This window comes from Bubalus bubalis, chromosome 17 (assembly GCF_019923935.1).
Source record: "Bubalus bubalis isolate 160015118507 breed Murrah chromosome 17, NDDB_SH_1, whole genome shotgun sequence".
NCBI lineage: Eukaryota > Metazoa > Chordata > Mammalia > Artiodactyla > Bovidae > Bubalus > Bubalus bubalis.
In genome coordinates, this window is record NC_059173.1 from 34,233,359 (window position 1) to 34,246,820 (window position 13,462).

At 40.7% G+C, this 13,462-nt stretch overlaps 1 pseudogene; it reads right to left on the reverse strand.

The window, feature by feature from the left end:
• Positions 1 to 2,672: 2,672 nt before the first annotated feature.
• LOC102414342 lies at positions 2,673 to 3,277 on the reverse strand (annotated as a pseudogene).
• Between the last annotated feature and the right edge of the window lie 10,185 nt (positions 3,278 to 13,462).

The following is a 13,462-nucleotide window of genomic DNA, read 5'->3' on the forward strand; positions in this document are numbered from 1 at the left end:
AATAAGCAGGGTGACAATATACAGCCTTGACATACTCCTTTTCCTATTTGGAACCGGTCTGTTGTTCCATGTCCAGTTCTAACTGTTGTTTCCTGACCTGTATACAGGTTTCTCAAGAAGCAGGTCAGGTAGTCTGGTATTCCCATCTCTTTCAGGATTTTCCACAGTGTATTGTGATCCACACAGTCGAAGGCTTTGGCATAGTCAATAAAGCAGAAATAGATTTTTTTTTTCTGGAAATCTCTTGCTTTTTCGATGATCCAGAAGATGTTGGAAGCATATTTAGGGGAAATAGATTTAAATAGAGAAAAATAATTAAGGTACTAGATCTGATGGACAGAGTGCCTCATGAACTATGGATGGAGGTTTGTGACTTCTATAGGAGACAGGAAGCAAGATCATCCTCAAGTAAAAGAAATGCAAAAAAGCAAAATGGCTGTCTTAGGAAACCCTACAAATAGCTATGAAAAGAAGTGAAGCAAAAAGTAAAGGAGAAAAGGAAAGATACACACCTATTTGAATGCAGAGTTCCAAAAAATAGCAACGAGAGATAAGAAAGCCTTCCTCAGCAATCAATGGAAAGAAATAGAGGAAAACAGTAGAATGGGAAAGACTAGATATCTCTTCAAGAAAATTAGTGATACCAAGGGAACATTTCATGCAAAATGGGCTCAATAAGGGACAGAAATGGTATGGACCTAACAGAAGCAGAAGATATTAAGAAGAGGTGTCAAGAATATACAGAAGAACCATACAAAAAAGATTTTCACAACCCAGATAATCACGAAGGTGTGATCACTCCCACTTACCTGGAGCCAGATATCCTGGAATGTGAAGTCATGTAGGCCTTAGGAAGAATCACTATGAACAAAGCTAATGGAGGCAATGGAATTCCAGTTGAGCTATTTCAAATTCTAAAATATGATGCTGTGAAAGTGCTGCACTCAATATGCCAGCAAATTTGGAAAACTCAGTAGTGGCCACAGGATTAAAAAAGTCAGTTTTCATTCCAATTCCAAAGAAAGGTAATGCCAAAGAATGCTCAAACTACTGCACAATTGCACTCATCTCACACACTAGTAATTTTTAAAATTCTCCAAGCCAGGCTTCAGCAATACGTGAACCATGAACGTCCAGATGTTCAAGCTAGTTTTAGAAAAGGCAGAGGAACCAGAGATCAAATTGCCAACATCCACTGGATCATGGAAAAAGGTAGAGAGTTCCAGAAAAGCATCTATTTCTGCTACATGCTGTAGAATCAAGGAAATTTTGTAAAAATAAGAGATTCAGGAGTACTAGCACTCAGAATGATGGTACACTATTAAGTAGGTTTATTCTAGTAGGTCTAACAGATAAAGTAAGCCTTCCTTGAAGAGATGAGAGAGTCAATCAAGCAAATGTTTGGGGAAAGAAAATTCCAGGCAAAGAACACTGCTCAGAGAAAAGATTCTTCGGAGGAGGGCATGGTAACCCACTCCAGTATTCTTTTTTTTTTTTTTTTTTTAAGCAGAAAAGAGCTTAGTTGAAGTGCTTTTTATTTTTAGACCAACTGAACATTTTATTGGAGAAGGAAATGGCAACCCACTCCAGTATTTTTGACTGGAAAATCCCATGGACTGAGGAGCCTGGTAGGCTACAATCCATGGGGTCTCAAAGAGTCGGACACTACTGAGCAACTCACTTTCACTTTCAAACATTTAATATAAAAACACTTTAATATACAAACTGCAATCACAACAGCATCCACATAGCAGTGAGGGGATGGGCGTGTGGGTGGGGAGCATGGCAGGGAAGAAAGGTTTTCAGGGTCCCTACTGTTTCCCTGGTCTGCACTGTGACCTGAGTACAAGAGGTTTTGGCAGAGCTCAGATCAACACAGCCAGAAGGAGAGAGGTCCTGACACCAATATTGAGACAGACTGATAACAGCAGGCCCCTTCAAAGTGCCATTGTTTCCAAGGGGCAGCCTCCAGGGAATGCCAGATACAGTTGGGAGGTAAGAGGAAGGTGGTTGTGACCCAAAGGAGAGTCAACCATCTTTTCTCAGCATCCTGCTGACCATCTTTATGGGAACAGAGTTTTCCAGAGGGCTACTGAATTGAAAAGACCTAAAAATCACCCAGCAAAAGGATGAGAAATTGTGTCTGAGTCCATCTTCTACCAAGACTCTTGGCCTGGGACTCCAGAAAGCTGGGTGGATCTGCTCAGATGGTTGGGAAGGGAAGTGAATGTCAGAAACTTTGGCCCAACAGGGTCAATGCCTCGCCACATATTAACCAAGAAAGCCTCAAGGCAGGCCTGGGTGGTCTGTTAGAAGAGTTTGTGGTTAATGGCACTCCCTGGATGACGGTGGCACAATGGCCCACAGATGGGGTTTATAGTGTGTGTGGAAGACAGAAAGGACACAAGACAGAAAGAATTAAGAACTGAGTAATTGCTTCTTTCATGACTGGGCAGTAGAGGGGAGATGATCCTCTGGGCCAGGGCTAGAAGAGACTAGAAGCCCCTTCCTTCCTGGGGGCCAAGTTTTGACTGGTCTGGATAGCTCATGACCCCAAAGTCCTCCACCTGGCCTCCCCGAGACTCTCCAGGAGGCCTGGCTGTCCCCTCCAGATGTGCCAGGAGACTGGCTGTGGTCCCAGCTGGGCCCAGGTAGGGCCTGGAGTCCAACAGCTAGATGAAGTCCATGGAGTTCTGAGGGAGGAGGCCCATTATGCAGCCAGGGAGACCCAAGTCCTTGGTACCCGTGCAGCTGAAGGGGAGACAGCAGCCCAGGGCGGGGTCCTGGTTCTCTATGGCCTCCAACCTGTCCGTGTTGTTGTCCCAGTTGATGTGGGAGCGGTTCACCAGGGGATCTGAGGCCAAGATGTTCCACCGGAGCTGAAAGAAGTGTGACTTCAGGGGTGGGTTCTTGCACAGCTAGCTGCTGAGGTACCCACTGTCGACGTTGTAGCTGACTCGGATGAACTCCTGTCTGTGGTAGCTGCAGGTGATGAGGACCATGGTCACTCCCAGGCTATCAGACTCGAGGATGAGGGATGGGTTGGGGGCATCTGCCTGAAAGATGAACATGTGTCTCCCTGCCGGGACAGGACCGACCAGCAGAGTCTAGGATTTGATCAAATTAGCTCTCAGCTGAGCCAATATAAACGCTCTTCCACTCCAGGTAGTCTGCCAGGGCCTCATTGCTCTCGAAGCTGATCTCTCAACCAGAAAGGGCTGTGGAAAAGGCTCGGATTTTTCAGCACCACCATGTTCAATACTGACACCTTAGCCATCGCCTCGTAGGGTCACAGCTGAGGCCAGAGCTGGGGCCGAGCTGGCAGCTGGGTCTTGTCAGGTCAGCGGAGTAGCTTTGTCCAAATCAGCTCCTGCCTTCTCTCACCGCAATCTGAAGTTCCACTCCAGTATTCTGACCTGGAGAATCCCATGGACAGAGGAGACTGGCATGCTATGGTCCATTGAGTTGCAAAGAGGCACAAGTGAAGTGGCTTAGCACACAGGCACATCCCTGGAGTACTTGAGGAACGATGAAAGAGATAATGTGACTGGAGCAGAAAACAAAGAGAGAAAAGATGACAATAAAGATTTGAGGAAGTAGTAACAAATCTTATGGGTCAAGAGAGGATTGTTTAATGGAAAAAAAAGGTGTTTATATGCTTATAAAAATGCTCTTTAAAGAGGAAAATAAAATGATGCAAGAAAGGGTTGATTTTTTTTTTTAATACTTCTGTCCTTGATGAGATAAGAGAAGATGTGACTCTTTCCTTAATAGAGGCACACCTAGAACTTTCACTGGGACAGTAGAGACAGCAGAGTAAATGAGCAGGATGCAAGTTGTTAAAAATGATGGTCTCTCAAGTGCAAATACTATTCTGATATTTTCTGTTTTCCCCATAAATAGGAAGCATGATTATCCAATTTGAATGAGATTAAGAGAAGAGATCTGGAGTGGAATGAAGAGAAGGCATGGGATAGTCTAGGCGAATAGAAGAGTGAATTATCTGGGTTATGATATAAGATTTTGAAGCAGCACTAAAAGCCCATTTGACCTTAGTGTGGCTGTGAGTATAAAGTGAGATCAAGCTTCATGTCTGTAGGTAATTTATTAGGGATATTCAGCTGTTAATGAGTTGGATACAAGCATGATGACTGATGCCAGAAAGGCACAAAGATGTGATAGAGGAAAATAGAGATTTAAAGTTTCTGCAAATGCCGGGGTCCAGCCCCAGCTGATCCAGGGTATTCGAAGGAGAGACGGCATAGGCGAGGGTCAGGAAACAACTGCTTAATTAAACGTTAATTAAGGATATAAAGAGTAATAGAATAAGGATAGCTCAGTAGGAAAATTCAGTGGAGAAAAGAGGCTGAGTAGCTTGGTTTACACGGGGGACCAATAAAACTTCAAGACAAGAAGTTTGCACCACTTACGTAGACCACAGGCGTCCTTCCGTTCTCCCGAAGGAGAGGAGACACTGAGGCCTCCCCGGTCGGATCTTAGAAGCCCAGGCATAATTAGTAAGCATGGTGGGTTCCGCGCTCCAGATGGAGACTCAACCAGAGTGAGAGAGAGAGAGACATGGGGAGACCAGTCTTTCGAGGAACTGATCCCAATTCTTTATTTTCCATGGTCTACTTTTATACACTGAGATGTTATGCAAAAGCCACGCGGGGTCAGCAGTCCTGACTTTTATCAAAGTCAGGTGCTTCATACAAATGTATACAGAGGTCTTAGGGGTGTTACATCATCTTCTGGCCAGGGGGCCTGCTGACAATTTACGACCCTCTCCTTGTGACAGCGGTCAGTCAACCAGGACATTTATTTCTCCAGGGGTGATTATTCTTAAAACAGACGCCACCCAAATAAAGTTACATTCCTATAGGGTGAGGGTGTATTGGGTTTTAGTTAAGGAAAGAATTTACTTAGCCTAAGGTCTAACGTGATTTATATCAAAGGTTAATACTTATTTCTTCTATATATTCATTAATGTGTGTAAGGGCAGGGGATGTGGAGACTTAGCAATAAACATTGGCTCAACAAATGAAAAACCCTTCACCAATACAATTTCTAATCAGCCCATTACACTTATACTAATAATTTTCTAACTTTTCTAAAGAACCTGTTTTTAGAAGGTTTAAAGTATCTCGTGCCTGTCACAGTTGGGAGGCTGTGAGCAATCACATGTGGCCGGACAAGCCTGTCAGGCAGGCTAGAGAACCTTCAGAGGAGTTTGTAGGTTGAAACACTCCTATCACGCCCAGGAGTTTTTATTAACTGGAGCTCTAAGTCAACTCCTTCTCCGAAAGAGGTGGTGGGGGACAGCCCCCCGTAAAGCCAGAGGTGTAGGTGAGAGCACAAAGTAGTAAAGTAGGCAGGCTCTGGTTATGGGGGTAGATGCTCGAGGATTTCCAGGGGGACTCCTGAGGCTCGATCCCGCCTTTGCGTATGTCAAGCCTCCTTCCTCATGACCTTTGCCATGGGCGGAGTGCCTCACGCCGGCCCCCAACATGCAAAGACAGGATTTTCATGAGGAATCAGGAATTCTACTTCATATAAGCAATATTAGGATCCACAGATGGTGATCTTAGGAAAATGCTTCTTAAGCTTTACCATGCACCACAAACCCCTGAACACATGTTAAAACACAGATTATAGATTCACAAACTTGGAGTTCTAGTTTCAGCAGGTTTGATGAGGATCCCAAGAATTTGCATTCCCAGCAGTTTTCCAATTGGTACTTATACTATTGTTCCAATGATCACATTTAGAGATCTATTTTTTTTTTTAAGATAGTCTTAAGGATATGTAATCTCTTTGTTTTTCGCTTATCTTTTGTTCTCATTCTTTGAGACCATCTATCTGTATTTCATGTATTTATTAATTGGTTCATTTAATATGGTTGACTCTTGTTCAAGAGTCATGTAGAGGTTAGAGGAACTGACCCTCCTCACAGTTGAAAATCTGTGTGTATAACTTACAGTCAGCCCTTCATATATGCAATTCCTCTGCATCTGTGGTACCACATACATGTATACAAACCACTACAGATTGTGTACAACTGTAGCATTTATGATTTTGAAAAATCACATATCAGTGGACCCGTGCAGTTCAAACCTATGTTATTTTAGAGTCAACTGCATATTAATTTATATATTAATATATATAAATATTTATATATATGTTAATCTGCTTGAAATTCACCATAAGTTTTCTAAAGATTTGAGATGAATACATAACCCATACTGTTATGGTTATGAAAAAGTAGAATAAATATAATCACCTCTTTATCATTTTTACCAGTATCTCCTGGCTAGAGCTTTGGTTAGTAGACAAGATCTTATTATTTTTAAATTAATTTTCATTGATATGTAATAATTATACTTTAAAAGTGATTTATTAGGCTTATATTACTCTTTCAGTTTAAATCTGTAAATGGGTTTTAGCATATTTTCCAAACAAAAAACTCTTCAATGTAAACCAACAAAAAGTGAACAAATTTTTTATCCATGGACTTTTATTCTTCTTTAGCACTTAGAGAAAAAGGAAAATCTGTATTGGATAATAAATAGCATTGTAAGCAAACCTATATTGCTCTGGAAAATGTGTGGTCACTTTTAAATTACTATCAGTACAAGCAAATACACCAGAAGGCTGTCTCTGAAGCAACATGCCAAATCTAGCAATAGGATGATTTTCCCTTTGAAGGGAGTAGACAGGTCTCCAGAAGGAACATTTGGTGAAGAATCTGTCAACTGCCTTTATTACCTTCTGAACTACCTCTAACTTACAGGTATTCCCAGTTTTGTACTGCAGATAATTTGAGCTCCATCTGTGGTTGATGAATACTTTTCGGTATGCTGTTACAAATTATGGCTTTAGGCATTGTTGCACCTTCTCCCTGCAAATTCAACCACATAAATTGCTCTGTTTCTTGAGTCTGAATACATTTCCATAGTGGGAATGCAGTGAGAAATAGGAATCATTATTTTTATGTTGTAATTTGTTGGATAGATTGCTTCCAAAAGAAGGCTGGTTTAAATTTTATGCTGAAATTATTAACTCTGTGATTATTAATTCTTAAATATGAAATTCAATTAATAGTTGGCATGATGGAATAGTAGAAAGACCCTGAGCTCACTCTCTCCTATAAGCATATCAAATTCACAATTATTTGGAAAACAGCCATCAATGAAGAAAGACCAGATCCACTAGAAAAGATCTTTCACAACTAAAGCTATTAAAAAATAAATCACAATAAGATGGGTAGGAGGGACAGAGTTGCAATATGGTCAAGTCCAATACCTTCAAGTGGACTGTGACAAAGAGGAGAACAATTATACCACAGAGGTTCACCCAAAGGAGCGAGAGGTCCAAGATCCATGTGGGTTCTGTAGCATGGGAATACTGTAACAGGAAGATGAATTCCTGGAGCTTTTGGTTGAAAAGGCCACTGGGGCTTAGTTTGGGGAGTTCCAGAGTGTGAGAGGAAATAGTGATGTCACTTTTGAGTGACACCCACAAAATCTCATATGCTCTGGCTCTGCAGCAGGGAAGAAGCCATAATTTGCTAGATGCTTAGGTCAGACCAACCTGCTGATGCTGAAGATTCTCCTGGAGAGGCAGGAAGTGACTGCAGCTTACCCTGGGGACATAGACATTCAGATTAGATCAGATCAGTTTCTCAGTCGTGTCCATTTCTTTGCGACCCCATGAATTGCAGCACCCCAGGCCTCCCTGTCCATCACCAACTCCTGGAGTTCACTGAGACTTATGTCCATCGAGTGAGTGATGCCATCCAGCTATCTCATCTTCTGTCATCCCCTTTGCCTCTTGCCCCTAATCCCTCCCAGCATCAGAGTCTTTTCCAATGAGTCAACTCTTCACATGAGGTGGCCAAAGTACTGGAGTTTAAGCTTTAGCATCATTCCTTCCAAAGAAATCCCAGGGCTGATCTCCTTCAGGATGGACTGGTTGGATCTGCTTGCAGTCCAAAGGACTCTCAAGAGTCTTCTCCAACACCACAGTTCAAAAGCATCAATTCTTTGGCACTCAGCCTTCTTCACAGTCCAACTCTCACATCCATACATGACCACAAGAAAAACCATAGCCTTGACTAGATGGACTTTGTTGGCAAATTAATGTCTCTGCTTTTGAATATGCTATCTAGGTTGGTCATAACTTTCCTTCCAAGGAGTAAGCATCTTTTAATTTCATGGCAGCAGTCACCATCTGTAGTGATTTTGGAGCCCAGAAAATAAAGTCTGACACTGTTTCCACTGTTTCCCCATCTATTTCCCATGAAGTGGTGGGACCAGATGCCATGATCCCTGTTTTCTGAATGTTGAGCTTTAAGCCAACTTTTTCACTCTCCACCTTCACTTTCATCAAGAGGCTTTTGAGTTCCTCTTCACTTTCTGCCATAAGGGTGGTGTCATCTGCATATCTGAGGTTATTGATATTTCTCCCGGCAATCTTGATTCCAGCTTGTGCTTCTTCCAGTCCAGCGTTTCTCATGATGTACTCTGCATATAAGTTAAATAAACAGGGTGACAATATACAGCCTTGACGTACTCCTTTTCCTATTTGGAACCAGTCTGTTGTTCCATGTCCAGTTCTAACTGTTGCTTCCTGACCTACATACAAATTTCTCAAGAGGCAGATCAGGTGGTCTGGCATGCCCATCTCTTTCAGAATTTTCCACATTTTATTGTGATCCACACAGTCAAAGGCTTTGGCATAGTCAATAAAGCAGAAATAGATGTTTTTCTGGAACTCTCTTGCTTTTTCCATGATCCAGCAGATGTTGGCAATTTGATCTCTGGTTCCTCTGTCTTTTCTAAAACCAGCATGAACATCAGGAAGTACACGGTTCATGTATTGCTGAAGCCTGGCTTGGAGAATTTTGAGCATTACTTTACTAGCGTGTAAGATGAGTGCAATTATGTGGTAGTTTGAACATTCTTTGGCATTGCCTTTCTTTGGGATTGGAATGAAAACTGACCATTTCCAGTCCTGTGGGGCCACTGCTGAGTTTTCCAAATTTGCTGGCATATTGAGTGCAGCACTTTCACAGCATCATCTTTCAGGATTTGGAATAGCTCAACTGGAATTCCATCACCTCCACTAGCTTTGTTCATAGTGATGCTTTCTAAGGCCCACTTGACTTCACATTCCAGGATGTCTGACTCTAGGTGAGTGATCACACCATCGTGATTATCTGGGTTGTGAAGATCTTTTTTGTACAGTTCTTCTGTGTATTCTTGCCATCTCTTCTTAATATCTTCTGCTTCTGTTAGGTCCATACCATTTCTATCCTTTATCGAGCCCATCTTTGCATGAAATATTCCTTTGGTATCTCTGATTTTCTTGAAGAGATCCCTAGTCTTTCCCATTCTGTTGTTTTCCTCTATTTCTTTGCATTGATCACCGAAGAAGGCTTTCTTGTCTCTTCTTGCTATTCTTTGGAACTCTGTGTTCAGATGTTTATATCTTTCCTTTTCTTCTTTGCTTTTCACTTCTCTTCTTTTCACAGCTATTTGTAAGGCCTCCCCAGACAGCCATTTTGCTTTTTTGCATTTCTTTTCCATGGGGATGTTCTTGATCCCTGTTTCCTGTACAATGTCACGAACTTCATTCCATAGTTCATCAGGCACTCTATCAGATGTAGGCCCTTAAATCTATTTCTCACTTCCACTGTATAATCATAAGGGATTTGATTTAGGTCATACCTGAATGGTCTAGTGGTTTTCCCTACATTCTTCAATTTCAGTCTGAATTTGGCAATAAGGAGTTCATGGTCTGAGCCACAGTCAGCTCCTGGTCTTGTTTTTGCTGACTGTATAGAGCTTCCCCATCTTTGACTGCAAAGAATATAATCAATCTGATTTCAGTGTTGACCATCTGGTGATGTCCATGTGTGGAGTCTTCTCTTGTGTTCTTGGATGAGGGTGTTTTTTATGCCAGTGCATTTTCTTGACAAAACTCTATTAGTCTTTGCCCTGCTTCATTCCATATTCCAAGACCAAATTTGCCTGTTACTCCAGGTGTTTCTTGACTTCCTACTTTTGCATTCCAGTCCCCTATAATGAAAGGACATCTTTTTTGAGTGTTAGTTCTAAAGGTCTTGTAGGTCTTCATAGAACCATTCAACTTCAGCTTCTTCAGCATTACTGGTTGGGGCCTAGACTTGGATTACTGTGATATTGAATGGTTTGCCTTGGAAACGAACAGAGATCATTCTGTTGTTTTTGAGATTGCATCCAAGTACTGCATTTTGGACTCTTGTTGACCATGATGGCTACTCCATTTCTTCTGAGGGATTCCTGCCTGCGGTAGTAGATATCATGGTCATCTGAGTTAAATTTACCCATTCCAGTCCATTTCAGTTCTCTGATTCCTAGAATGTCGACATTCACTCTTGCCATCTCTTGTTTAACCACTTCCAATTTGCCTTGATTCATGGACCTGACATTCCAGGGTCCTATGCAATATTGCTCTTTACAGCATTGGACCTTGCTTCTATCACCAGTCACACCCACAGCTGGGTATTGTTTTTGCTGACTGTATAGAGCTTCCCCATCTTTGGCTGCAAAGAATATAATCAATCTGATTTCAGTGTTGACCATCTGGTGATGTCCATGTCCATCTTTGGCTGCATCCCTTCATTCTTTCTGGAGTTATTTCTCCACTGATCTCCAGTAGCATATTGGGCACCTACTGACCTGGGGAGTTTCTCTTTCAGTATCCTATCATTTTGCCTTTTCATACAGTTCATGGGGTTCTCAAGGCAAGAATATTGAAGTGGTTTGCCATTAGTGGAAGCCATTTAGGGGAGCTCCTTCTACCTTGTGGACACTGGTGATGCAAGTGTTATTTTGGAATACTTCCTCTAATATATTAACCCAGGACTCAGTCTGGCCCTGATTCAATGATTTGTAGTCACCATTGCTGGGATGCCTCAGGCCAAGAAACTAATTGTCTCACCTTCTAGCCATCAAGCTGCCTTAAGACTCCCTTCAAGAAACCCCAGGCCAATATTATCAGGAGGAAACACCATTTACCAGTGATCCAACATCAGTTGTAGGACCCCTGTGCCCTTTAACCAGATCCCAAGAGCCCTGGGGTCTCCTGGACTAGTCTCTACCCACCAGTAACTCATCACTAGCCCTTGGGTCCTTGGCATTCTGCAAGTTTGTGACCTCGTGTTGACAACCAGCCACTAGCAATCTTCACATAAGTCAGGACATAGCAACCAACTGGACTAGCGGTCAACTAATTCTACCGGACTGCCCACATAGTTATCCCACCAACCAGAAAAACCACACAACTCTTATAGAAGTAACTGTAGAGCATACAGCTCTGGGGACAGGAAGAAAGTGTGCTGCCAGGATGTATAGAACACATCTAAGAAAATGCATTTCTCCAAGGCTTGGAATTATAACCAACCTACCAAGTAGATAAAAATAAATATAGCAAATCAGGAAAAATAAAGTGTCAGAGGAATATGTTCCCCAAAAAGGAACAAAATAAAACAACAGAGGAAGGACTAAGTGAAGTGGATATAGGCAGCCTACCCAATAAAGAGTTCAGGATAGTGACTGTAAAAATAAACAAAGAACTAGGAAAAAGAATAGATGCACAGAATGAAAAGTTGGAAGTTTTTAACAAAGAGACAGTATAAAGAACAACCAAACAGAGATGAAGAATACAAAAGTTGAAATGAAAAACACTCTAGAAAGAATAAAAGCAGGATAAATGATACAAAGGAACAGATGAATGAGCTGAAAAACAGAGCAGTGGAAATCACTGAGGCTGAACAGAAGAAAAGAAAGAGAAAGGGAAAAAAGGAGGACTGCTTAAGAGACCTCTGAAATAGTATCAGAAGAGAATATAGACCAACAGAATATATAGAATATAGACTATATATAGACAGAAGGAGAATATAGAAAGAGGCTGAGAACATAGTTGAAGACATAATAGCTGAAAACCTCCTTATCCTGGGAAAGGAAATAGATATCCAAGTCCAGGAAGTGCAGAGAATCCAGTTTAGAATCAATCCAAAGACAACTGGAGCAAGAGACATTATAACTGAAATGGCAAAAATTAAAAATAGAGAATATTAAAAGTAGCAAAGGAAAAGCAACAAGTAGCATACAAAGAAATTCCCATAAAGCTGACTTTTCAGCAGAAACCATAGAAACCAAAAGGAGTGGAATGATGTATTTAAAATGATGAAACAGAAAACCCTATAACCAAGACAAAACTACCGAACAAGGCTGTCGTTCAGATTTAAAAGACAGTTTAAAAGCTTATGAGCAAAAAATTAGAGAGTTCAGCACTACCAAACCAGCTTCATAAGAAATGTAAAAGGAACTTCTTCACTTGGAAAAAAAAAAAAAGTCACGACTTATAAAATTAAAATGATTAAATGAAAAAGTTCACTGGTAAAGGCAAATATACAGTAAAGGTATAAATGGCATTTACAATGTATTAAGTCATTTATGCACAAAGCTGATAGAATGGTCAAAGATAAAAATAGTAAAATCATCTATATCCACAATAAGCAATGTAATAGTGGAAGTCCTAGCCACAGCAATCAGAGAAAAAAAAGAAATAAAAACAGTCCAAAATTGAAAGTAAGAAGTAAAAATGTTTGCAGATATCATGATACAATATATACAAAATCTTAAAGATACCACCAAAAAACTAAAGAGAAATCTGTTCATTTCTATACACTAAGAAATAGAATTTAAGGAAACAATTTCATTTACAATTGCATCAAAAAGAATAAAATACCTATTAATGAAACTACATAAGGAGGTAAAACAACTGTCAGAAAAATTTAAGATATCAGTGAAAGAAACTGAAGATGACATATACAGTTGGAAAGATGCACCATGTTCATGTGTTAGAACAATTATTGCTATTAAAACAATCCAAGGGAATCTACAGATTGAATGTAAGTCATATCAAAATACCAATGGTGTTTCTTGCAGAACTAGAACAAATGATTTTAAAATTTACATGGAAAGTACAAGAGACCCTGAAGAGCCAAAACTATCATGAGAAAAAACTAAGCTGGAGAAATCATACTCCCTGACTTCAAACTATACTACGAAACTACAGTAATCAAGTTGGTAAGGTACTGGCACAAAAACAGACACACAGGTCAATGGGTTAGAGTAAAAGGCCCAGAAATAAACCCAGGCAATACTGGTCAATTAATCTATAATAAAATACATTATCTTTAATAAGTGGTGCTTGGAAAACTGTATTGCTATCTGTAAAGAAATCAGATAAGGGCATTCTCAAACACCACATATAAAAATAAGCTTAAAATGGATTAAAGATCTAAATGCAGGATGGAAAACCATAAGACTCCCAGAAGAAAACATAGGCACAACACTCTGACATAAATATTAGCAACATACTTCTGAATCTGTCTCACAAAGAAAAGGAAATA